This window comes from Lygodium microphyllum, chromosome 16 (genome assembly GCF_053477565.2).
Source record: "Lygodium microphyllum isolate KBCC chromosome 16, Lygodium_microphyllum_v1.1.10, whole genome shotgun sequence".
NCBI lineage: Eukaryota > Viridiplantae > Streptophyta > Polypodiopsida > Schizaeales > Lygodiaceae > Lygodium > Lygodium microphyllum.
In genome coordinates, this window is record NC_141150.1 from 88,461,429 (window position 1) to 88,473,679 (window position 12,251).

Sequence of the window (12,251 nt, forward strand, 5' to 3'; positions counted from 1 at the left end):
AGGTTGCAAAGAAAATCAAGGAGTTACTTGAGATGGGTTTCATTGAATTGAGTTCTTCCCCTTATGCATCTCACATCCTATTAGCCAAGAAGAAAGATGGCTCTTTCCGCATGTGCATTCACTACATAAACTTGAACAAAATCACCATGAAGAATCAGTATCCTATCCCATGGATTGATAACTTGTTGGATGAGTTGAAATGGGTATGCTTCTTCACTAAGATTGATCTACGTCTAGCTATTATCAAATCTGTATGAGAGAGGGTGATGAGATCAAAATAGATTTTAGGATTGATCATGGGCTTTATCATTTTCTAGTGATGCCTTTTGGGTTGAATAATTCCCTCACCACATTTTAGAGCCTAATGAGTAAAATTCTCCACCCCTTCTTGTTCAAGTTTGTGCTCATTTTCTTTGATGATATTCTCATTTATAGCAAGTCACAAGAGGATCACTTGACACACGTATGAAGGGTGTTTGATATCTTGAGTAGGCATCAACTCTTTGCTAAGGAACGTAAGTATATCTTCATGTTGACATCAATGGAGTACTTGGGACACATTGTTAGCAAAATGGGCATATAGGCTGACCCCAAGAAGGTGCAAAGTGTTAAGGACTAGCCCACTCTATCCTCCACTACTTTATTACAAGGTTTCCTTAGGCATTCTTCATTTTATAGATGCTTCATTAAGCATTATGCTACCATTGCAGCACCTTTGACTGATCGGTTAAAAAGAAATCATTCTTTTGGGATGCTACTACACGTTATCATAGCTTTAAGTAATTGAAGGAAATTTTCTTACTTTAGTCCCCCATCCTTATATGCCATGATTTCTCCAAGGAGTTTACCATTCAATGTGATGCTAGTGGAAAAGGTATTGTGCAAGAGTATGGTGTGATTTCTTTTGAGAGTTGTAAGCTTGATGACAAGGAGATGTGAATGAATGTGTATGACCAGAAGATATTGACCATCCTCTGTCTCATTAAGAAATGGCACCAATGCTTATATGACAGCCATTTTAAAGTAAAGATCGACCATAGAGTCCTCTAGTACTTCCTAACTTAGTCTATTTGGACTTCTAAGCAAAGGAGATGGGTGGAAAACTTGCAAGACTATGATTTTGACATCTCTCACACTTGGGGAAAAGATAACATCGTGGCTCACTCACTCTCTTGGATGTGGGTATACATAGTATTTTCCATTTTAGAGTGCATAGTGAGTGGATTGAGAACCTTAAAGAAGCTTATTTGTTGGATGAGGACTTTAGCCACATATTCTAGAAATTAGAGCATGGTGTAATGGCTAAAACTCTCAATATCAGCTCAAACATGGCCTTATTTGGTCCCATGACAAGATTGTCATCCCCTGCACTTCTCCCTTCACACAAAAGATCATGGAAGAGATTCATTCTTGCCTCACTACTAGTCACTTGGGTGTGTTCAAAACATATGATAGGATTGTCAAAAGCTCTAACTAGAAAGGGTTATGGAGGGTTGTCAAGGATTTTGTGATCAAATGTGTTCCATGCCAATAGAACAAGGAGAGCACGCTTAGACCCACTGGCCTCTTATAGCCCTTGCCTATTCTTAAAGGGAAATGGACACATATCATCATGGAATTCATCACAGGCCTTCTCGTTACAAAGAACAGATGGAACAATATATATGTGACAATTGGTCGCCTCACCAAGGCTACCCTCACACACTTTATCTCCACTTGGACCCAATACATTGCCTCTCAGGTGGCTACTCATTTTATGGAGTATGTCTTCAAGTTGCATGGATTACTACAAGTCATAGTGCATGATCGGTATGCCAATTTATGAGAAACTTTTGGTGGGAATTTTTCACATCTATGGGTACTAAGCTTGCTCCATCCATGCATACCACCCATAGACAGATAGCTAGACTGAAAGGGTAAATAAATGGCTTGAGACGTACCTACGGCACTTTTTCCATGATGTACAACACAATTGGGATACATGGCTCCACTTGATTGAATTTGCATATAGCCACTCCTCCTTCTCTAGTATTGGGATTTCCCCTTTTGAGGCATTATACAGGTGTAAAGTCCCCCTTCCTACAGTCTTACTCAATGATAAGATCAACCCTCAGAGTAAAGCCGAGTTGGATTACATGTAAGCCTTACTTCAGAAATGCAAAGTGAATCTTCAAAAGGCACAAACCCACATGAAGCTCTATGCTAATGAGAAGAGAAGGCATTTGGAATTCCAAGAGAGATAATTGGTCCTCTTGAAAGGGCCTAAATCCTATTGATGCACTCTCAAAGAAGGCAATAGCAACAAGCTGGCCCATTGTTTCTATGGCCCCTACCGGATCCTCAAGAGAGTTGGTGACTTGGACTGTTTATCAGAGCTTCCCCTACCACCAAGATTCATAATGTGTTTCATGTCAACCAGCTAAAGCCCTTCATTGGCACCTTAGTGGACTATGTGAAAGAGCTTACCCCCATAGATGTAGAAGGTATCATTCAATGCACTCCTAAGGCAATCATTGGGCAACGAGATAAACATTGAAGATCTCAATCCATTAAAGAATAACTCATCAAATGGTAAGGCCTACCCTCATAAGAAGCCTCCTAGCACCCAACCACTATTATCAATAAATTTTCTCACCTTCAAGATGCCCAATGGGCTGGACCACAACCTGCCTGAAGAACTGCACACTACTTTAAAACAGTTTTGTACCTACCCAAATCATAGCCATGTGTTTCCTACATGTGCTAAAAGTACACATCACAAGTTCTGTTTTGACATGCAGCATGCCCCATTTGAAGCAACTTATCAAAAGTTATGGTAGATTTACCTTAGCATGCCTATTGTGGATAGCATGCTATCCATAGACTTCACCCACCCACTTTCATTATAACGTGGATCAGAGCAGTACTCTTCACCCCACTCCTTAGTCCCTCTATCAAGTCCCCCAATTGTCTTTTGTTTTTTAGGATAAAAACTTTTAGGGTGGGGATGGATTGTAATGAGAGGGATACACAAGAACTAGGGGTTAGACACCCAGTCACACTAGCTGGGGTATATAAGGTGTAAGAGACCCAGTTTAGGGCATACAATTATTATCAAGAACATACTCTTCACCTTCATCTCTAGCTTCCATGGCTTCCTCCTCCCCTCTCCCCTCTTTTCTATCTTCCTCTCTCCTCTTTTAGTCTTTCTTCTTCTTCCTCCTCTCTTTCTCTCTCTTCAGCTCATTCTCCTCTTTCCTATCAACTTCATTCATTACATCTCTCTACTCTTTTCATATGCATTCTTCATTCAACGTGTTTATTTTTCAACTTATGCATTTTAATCTTCTAATGAAAGGAGATCCAAGAGAAAGGGGTGTACCCCCAATACCTCTACTATGATATGGTTCAAATGAAGCTCAAGCAAAGTTACTGGATTGATTGATAAGGCCCCTTCTAACATAGTTGCAAACCTTTTGGGTAATATTATGTCTTGGGAGAAACATTTGCAATCTTTTTATAAAGAATCCTTTTAAAAATGACCAAAATCAATACTATCACTAATATGTACATGTTTTTGAGGCACATATTTTTGAAAATGGTAAAAAATGCATCGATTTTAAATACTCTTATTATTTGAAAATATTAAAATGGAGCTAGATTCAAGCTCCTTTTATGCTTTATTGCTCAAAGATAACTTCAAGTTGTACACTATGGTTCTCATCTTAGGGCCATTTACAAATTAAAACATGAAGTTTCCCTTCTTGAATATTGAACCTACTCCATGTTAGGTTATTTAGAGTACATATACAAAAACAAGAATTAAGCTACTCTTCTTAAATATTTCATCTAGTAATTTTTATCCATCTATCAATTCTATTTCTTGAGACAATGTGAAATATTTATTAAAAACATGAATATCACTAACTATTGGATAATTGATGCAAAGCTACATGTATAAGCATGCATATATGTGCACAAAAACACTTGCATATATGTGTGCACACACACACTCTCTCTCTCTCTCTCTCTCTTTCTCTCTCCCATGCATGTGTAGTGCGTGGCGTGCACATGTATGCATGCATGTGTGTGTGCATGGCCTATACACCATGCATCCATACTCTCTCTCTCTCTCTCTCTCTCTCTCTCTCTCTCTCTCTCTCTCTCTCTCTCTCTCTCTCTCTCTCTCTCTCTCTCTCTCTCTCTCTCTCTCTCTCTCTCCAGACACACACACACCCCAATACCCTTGCTTGTATATGCATATGTGCATATGTGTAGTACTCATTTCTCAAAGTACAAAAGAGTTGTGTAAAAGAGTTTTGGTTTCTCAAGTAAAATAGATTTTATTTCTCATATAAAGTTGGAACATACACACACACACACACACACACATCTTATAAAGAATGAGATATTGGCTCCTTGAAATAGCGATTTTTTCAAATGCATGATTTTGTGGATTATCATACCATAGTCGGGCATAATCATTGCAAGACATCATCGTGGTGCCTATTTGTAGGTTTTAGGGGGTCCTTCTATGGCCGCTCGACTAGTAGCTAGTGGCTCCACTAAAGGGATTTCACACATAGCCAATATGTAGTGTGAAGCATCTCGTGCTCAATTGGATTAGAAGTTGTGATACTATTCTCTAAATCTTTCTAATTCTAATCCTTCTCATCAACCCCCTCCCCTCAATTCATAGGCCTTGATGAAGCTCTCACAATTCTCAAGCATTAATCTAAATATGGTTAATTCTACAAATGGCTAGGGTGCAGCATTACAACAAATGCAATGAAAATGTGATAACATAACGAGATTGATTAATAAAACTTGTTGGCATCATGATCCTATTAGCATGGATATTAATCAAGTGATGGATGGTGAGCTCAATGAGATAAAAGTTATTGATGGAAGCTTGGTTATGATGTCACCAGATGTAGCTAGTGAATCAACATGCAAACTATGACCATGATGGTAGTTGTGCCATTATTAAAACAATGGCTAGAGATAATTCTAATCATGATCAGCATAACCATGCTAGTATAGTCACACCATTATTAAAACAATGGATAGAGATCATCATCATACAATGAATAGAGATAATAGTGATCATGATCATCATAACCATGATAGTATAAGTTGCACCATTAGTAAAACCATGGATAGATATCATTCTGATTATGATCATCATAATCATAACCATGTGGTCGATGATCTTATGGTTGATGTATTGATCAATGGCAAGTTAGATGACGAGATTTGATGGCACCAATAATGATATAATCAACAACATCAAACTTCAAGACCTATCCTTGGATATTTCCTTTGGTGCAGCCTCTTAATCCACAAGTAGTGGCAAATGGAGGTAGTCGAAGAAAAGCATGCTATAACCACACTCATGACGAGCTTTGTACATCCATCTAGCCAGTTCTTGTAGCTATAGTGAGTTTACTATTGTGTGTAGTTAGAAAGAAAACGTGTGTGCCACACACCAATTATGTCTACCATTATGATGCTCCTAAACGGAGGAATATTTGACGTACACATACTATCTATCTTTAAATTTGACATAGTGCATTGGATCTCAAAAAACACTTGTTATTTTTCTATTTAGTTTAATGCATTGCATCGACTTCTCCAAAAAACTTTTCATTTTTTCACTTGTTTTTTATTTTTGGAATGTATATTGTACTCAGGATTATAATGACATTCAAAGCTTAATGCATTTCATCCATAGTTAAAAGTAAAATGTGCTTAGACACACTTGTAGGTATAAGTTATGGGAATTAGGGGTGAGCTACTATAAAACCACTTTGGATTAGGTTTGAGAAGGCCCCAGGTTAGCAAGGTATATATAGGCCTTACCTAGTTTGACCACTATGAAAAGTTACTCTACTTCTTTTCTTGAAATATAGGAAAACTTGAGGAAATGAGACTTTGTCACACTTATCTCATAATAATTCCTATTATTGGCCCTAAAAAGTAACTTTATTGCCGTGGATCTAAGAGGTAAAAGGTAAATGTAGTAAATGAAACATTATATATCATATTAGAATGTCCTTATTGTTTAATCTAGCCTTGCAAACCTAGAAAGTACAATGTATCATGTAGTTGTTAATCCTTCTTATAACTACACTGCTTTATTGAACCTTGCCATAGTGAAAAGTTATATATTTTTTTGTGCACTATTGTCCATTTTGATTATAGCTTTCATTAATTAGAGTTTATATCTACGTTAGCTATCTATGGTCTTGATCAAAATTAATTTCTATTGTTTACACTATAGTTCGACTAGTAATGTCAAGTTGTTTAACTCTATTATAAACAACCATGGCCATGAGTTTCTAAACTTTAGCAAAACTTTCATATTTATACACCAACATATTACTAATTAAGTCTTTATTAAGATACTTTATCATATCTTACTTACATTGACAGAATGATATTAGAATTGTGAATTATTGAGATAGAGATTTGCTAGTACATACCCTTTTTTATAAGAGTTTTGAACCATTGATGAGAAAGCTTTAAGGGAGAAGAGAGAATCTAATAGTTATGGAGGAGGTTTAAATAACATAGAAATTGACTATGACTCATATATATGAATTCTATAAATGAAATTTATTTTATGATTGAAGCCTTTGGAGTTATTAAACCATATGCTTATGCTAGCAAAAATTGGGGTGTTTTTCAAAAATGCACTATCTAGAAATATTGTTATAGAATAAGTTCTGTTAATTTTGACTTTTTTGGAAAACATGTATGTTGAATGTTGATCCTTTTTTAAAAATCAGGTGTTCTTTGATTTTTAAGTTCTTATTAAGAGAAGCATGCGACTTACCTAAAAGGTTTGCAATTGCATTTTCTAATATGCTTATTAGCCAAACGCCACATTATGTTTCTATATCTAGAACCACTTTTTGGAACTACAAAGTTTCATATATATGGTACTTGGCTCAAAGCCCTTCCTTATAGTTGTATTTGAATGACCTATTATTCTAACTAAGATATCAATGGTTCTAGCAATAAACGTAACATTGACCTAGGCTACATGACAATTAGTAGAAGATGCCATCATGATTGGGCAACAAAAGATCCATGATAGTATAATAATGTTACATGGCAACCACTATGCATGTGGACATGTCAAGGAAAGTGGAAACCACGTGTGGTTAGAATCATATATATGGTTGGAATCAAATATACATCCACTATGCCCACAACTTGTTTCAAACCATGGAGAGACAAATTTTATACAGCTTAAGCTTCATTAACCCACTCAAGGCTTTTGTTGAATCATTTGATGATGGAAATACAATCCTTAGGCTTTGGTGCCTAGCTCCAAGCCCTTGCTCATAGTTGTACATGATCGAGTTATTGCTCTACTTGAGATATATTAATGGTTCTAGCACTTGTATTGCTCCTCTAATAAACATAACAATGACCTAGGCTACATGACAACTAATTGAAGATGCCGTCATGACTAGGCAACAGTAGATCCATGATGGTACAATAGTGTTACATTGCAACCACTATGCATGTGGACATGTCAAGGAAGGTGGAGACTAGGTGTGGTTGGAATAGAACATATGGTTGGAATCAAATTTATAGCCTATGTGGCCAAAACTTGTTGCAAACCATGAAGGGACAAAGTTTTTGCAACTTAAGCTTCATTAACTCACATGAGGAATCATATGATGACGGAAATACAATCCCTAGGAGTATTTTCCATGATTCATATAATAACATAAATGATGAATAGATGTGTTTCCAGCAGCACATGCATGGAAGATGGAGAAGTAAAGTAGCCTCCATTCAAGAGAGGTTGTACAAATGTGTTCCTAACTAAGTATCAAGGCTATGATTCTCTAAAGCATCTATATGTTAGCATCTATTAGCTACTCTAAATACTATTCTCCTTTTAATATTAACTACTCTTAAATTGAGTAAACATCATACTATATATATCGCTTCTTGGGTGCACAGTGCAAACATGGTAGGTTTCAAATATTTGAGGTTCATACTAGAACCTTTCATTTTTGTCTACAATGTCATGTATTTGTATGCACTCATCTTTTGGATCCCAAGTATCATTTAATCATATAGATGGATTGGATCAATAAAAAAGGAAGATCCTACATAACTATTTTTATTTTGCATGAGTCTTTGGTTTGTTACATTTAATTTCTTATGCAAAAATATTTTAGTATTTCTACAACTCTCTTAAGGACCTCAATCATCATGTGTGTAATACTTTACCAATTGTCAAAGTTATAGAAAACTTCAATAGATTCAAGCACTTGCTTGTGCACACTCTTTTTTTGAGACAAGTGTTCTTTAATTCATGAATGTATGAAGAAAAAAGTCCCTCAATACTCTATTTTACTTGTGGATAAGGTGAAAGATGTTTGTAAATCCAAATGGAAAACATTGTGTAGAGGAGAGTCCATAACTAGCAAGTTATAATTGAGATCATATAAGATAAGATATACCTCCACAAAGGATGAATACTCCAATCTAGAAATAAGTTAAGAGCTAGACTTGCATCTGCACATGGAGAATATTAAACACTATACATATTAAGACCTCTCTCTCTATTTTGTTGTCTCTCTTCTCCCTTCTCTTTACCCTTTCTCTCTCTTCCTTCCTCTCTCTCCTCTCTCCTCTCTTCTCTCTTTTTTATGTCCTCTCTCTACTCTTTCTCTCCTCTCACTTCTCTTTTCTTTTTTCTATCTCTACCCTCTTTCTTTCTCCTATCTTGTCTCTTCTCTCAAGTCTTTCTTTCTCTCTTCTCTCTCCTCTCTCCCTGCTCTCTCTCCCTTGTCTCTCTCTCTATCTCTACCCTCTCTCTTCTCTCTATACCCTCTCTTGTATTTCATATCCTCTCTCTCTTCTCTTCATCTCTTCCTATTCTCTCTCCCTCTCCTCTCTCTCTTCTTCTTCCTTCTCTCTAGTCTTTCTCTTCTATCTACCCTCTCTCTCTCATCTCTTCTCCCTTTCTCTTCTCTCTCTACCCTCTCTCTTCTTCTCTCTTCTCATTTTCTCTTTCTTCTCTCTCTAGCCTCTCTCTTCTCATTTTCTCTCTTCTCTCTTGTTGTTCTCTTTTACTCTCTCCTCATTTTCTCTCTCTTCTTTCTTATTGTTCTCTTTTACTCTCTTCTCTCTTTTCTCTCTCTCTCTTCTCCCTTGTCTATCATTCTCTTTCTTCTCTCTTCTTTTTCTTCTCCCTTCTCTCTAATCTTTCTCTCTCTTCTCTTCTCTTTCTATCCTCTCTTTCTCTTCTCTCTACTGTCTCTTTCTTCCTTCTCTCTCCTCTCTCTCTTCTCCCTCCTCTCTTTTCTCTCTACCCTCTTTTTTGTCTTCTCTCTCCTCTTTTTCTCTTGTCTCCTCTTTCTCCCCTCTCTCTCTTCTCCCCCTCTCCTCTCTCTTCTCTCCTCTTTTTCTCTGCTTTTATCTCTCTAGCCTCCCTCTCTTCTCTCCTCTTTCTCTCTCCTCTTCTCTCTCTAGCCTCTTCTCTCATCTCTACGATCTCTCTCCTCTTTCTATTTCTTCTCTCTTCTATCTCTACCCCCTCTCTCTCTACCCTATCTCTTTCTTCTCCCCTCTCTTCTCCCATCTCTCTATTGTTTCCCTCTCCTCTCTTCTTTCTCTTCTCTCTCTATCCTTTCTCTCTTCTCTCTCCATCTTCACCTCTCTCTCTCTCTCCACCATAAATTTAAAAGAAAATCACCCAAATATTTCACCAAAGCAAGCAAGAAAGACACTACTTACATTCCAACAAATGAAGTAAGAAATGGGGGGGGCGGGGGGGGGGTGAAGAAGTTAGTGCACTTAGCTTGTTGAAATGGTGCCAAGGAATGAGTTAGTGCACTTAGCTTGTTGAAATGGTGTCAAGGAATGAGCATTGAGCATAGAAGAGCAAGTTTTGGATTCAACTTATACCGACACAAAAAAAAAAATCCGAATTAAACTGATACAAGTGTTGGTATTTTTCTTTGGTTTTACCAACATGTAATGTGATAACAACAAAAAAAAAAATTCATGATCCGCGTGAATCTTTTGTCATATACCCTTCATTCATTGTAGTGCCCCACCCAATGGTACATTTTCAATTTCTAGATTATATTGGCATCAATGTGGTTTGAGAGAGAGGGAGCCATGCAATGTGATCTTTTGGCTGCAACAAGAGGGCATTGGGACCGAAGTTGAAAGTTGAGTGCTCAATCACCTCAAAGAGAGAGAGAGAGAGAGAGAGAGATGCCAGATACATCTGCCAACTGTTCCTCCTGGTCGCCCTCCACCGAGCGCATGCACCCATCATGAATGGTCCACATCCGTTCCCAGGTACTGGTAGCCGTTCTGACTCCCAAATAGGTTCTACGAAGGTGGGGTAATGATGGACTAGTCTCACGGTCTCACCACGCCGCGCTTGTTGTATTGCTACACTCGGGTGCCCACGACCTCGCTATCAAGGGCCGATGATTCCACGCCCTCTCTGAGACAAGCGCCCCGGCCACAGCTTGCCGAGGTTTTCCCTGTAGCTACCGGTAATTCACCTCATTGAACAACTGGCACAACATGGAAGCATTGAAGATGATGGTGGTGCTGACAGCTTCGAAGATGACGACAGCGACAATTTAATAATAGTGCATGACCACAATGCAAAGCAAATGTAGGAAAAGGACATGGTGATATGGGGCAAGTATCTGCTATTCGGCGGCCGTGTGCTGCTCGCGGTGCGATGGGACGTGGAAGTGCTGAAGCTAGCCAAGAATCTGCAAAGCGGGAAGACGGTGGCCATCATCCAGCTCCGATTGGCATCCATAATATTGTTTGTATAACAAAAATTCATCCAAAGCTAGTAATGTAGTGGATGAGAGTGTAATACTAAGAGTGCAAGAGACGAGAAGCATGTTGGAGGATGAGACATGCTCCATGAGGCAAGCGCAAGGCCATGCAAATGTGCTATAATTGTAGAGGTCTTGGTGAGCAACTATTTAGTTTTTCTAGTGATGAAGTACTTAGGGAGAGGCAATCTAAAGCAAAAGATGGTGGCAAGGCTGCAAGGGAGGCTAAAAGATGCCAACGCCAAGCTCTACTTCAAGAAGTTGGTGCATGCACTAGACTTTTGAAATGGTAGAGAGGTATACCACCAAGACCTCAAGCTATAGAACCCACTCGTAGATGGCTATAATGCTCCCAAGCTTGTCACCTTTGGCCTAAGCACCCTCAAATCACCACCACCCCTTGGTAGTGTACTCAATGATGGGATTATCAATATTGTGTAAGCCCAAGAAATGAGTAGGCCTTTATATCGATGACCTCCTCTAGAGCACATGCAACATGATGCACTATTGGCCCTGAAGATATTACTCACAACCATGCACATATAGAATATGTTGAAGCTACTCAACAAGATTAGGCCTACTACTAGTAACCCTTGTGGCTATGAGGGCCTTCTTTATCTCTAGAAGCACAACCATGTTGCAACCATAGCAATTCACCTTTAGTCCATAGACCAACCAGGATAGTGGCTAGGTGATGCACTGACTCTTAAGGCTAGTCAAATGTTGGGAAAGAGAGAATAATGCTTGAGATTCTACCAGCCTTAAATGGAAGGACTAGATGGGTAAGTATGGACCATGTGATACCATCACACTCACTTGCATCATAACACAATGTGAAGTTCCCCTCTACTTTCAATGCACTACATGAGAGAGAGAGAGAGAGAGAGAGAGAGAGAGATATATATATATATATATATATATCCCTTTGTCTTCTTCTTTGCTTGGAGCTAGCTTAAAAACTATATGCACTTCACTTGGCATGAATTTTAGAAAAATCTATCTTTTTATAATATTTTATACTTTTTCTATCTAGGTGTATTGTATATGTGCTATAATGTAAGATAAGTAATAGGTTTTGTAGATCTTTCAATTTTATATATATATATATATATATATATATATATATAAAATGTGTGTGTGTGTATATGTATGTATGTATGTATGTATGTGTTGTGATATATAAAAACCAATGGCATATAGCCTATAGGCACTCCTTGTATATGTACACACTATACAATCATATATAAGTGAAGATAATGAAGAATAAGGGCACCATTCATTTTGTACCCACATAACTCTCTTGTGTTTTTTTCTCTCTCAACTCTCTTACATAAGAGTTTAAATGGTTTGAAATAGGCTCCTAAGTTTGGTGCCTTTATGCAGCCTCAACAATACATTAGAAGTGAGATTGATCATTACCTATATATG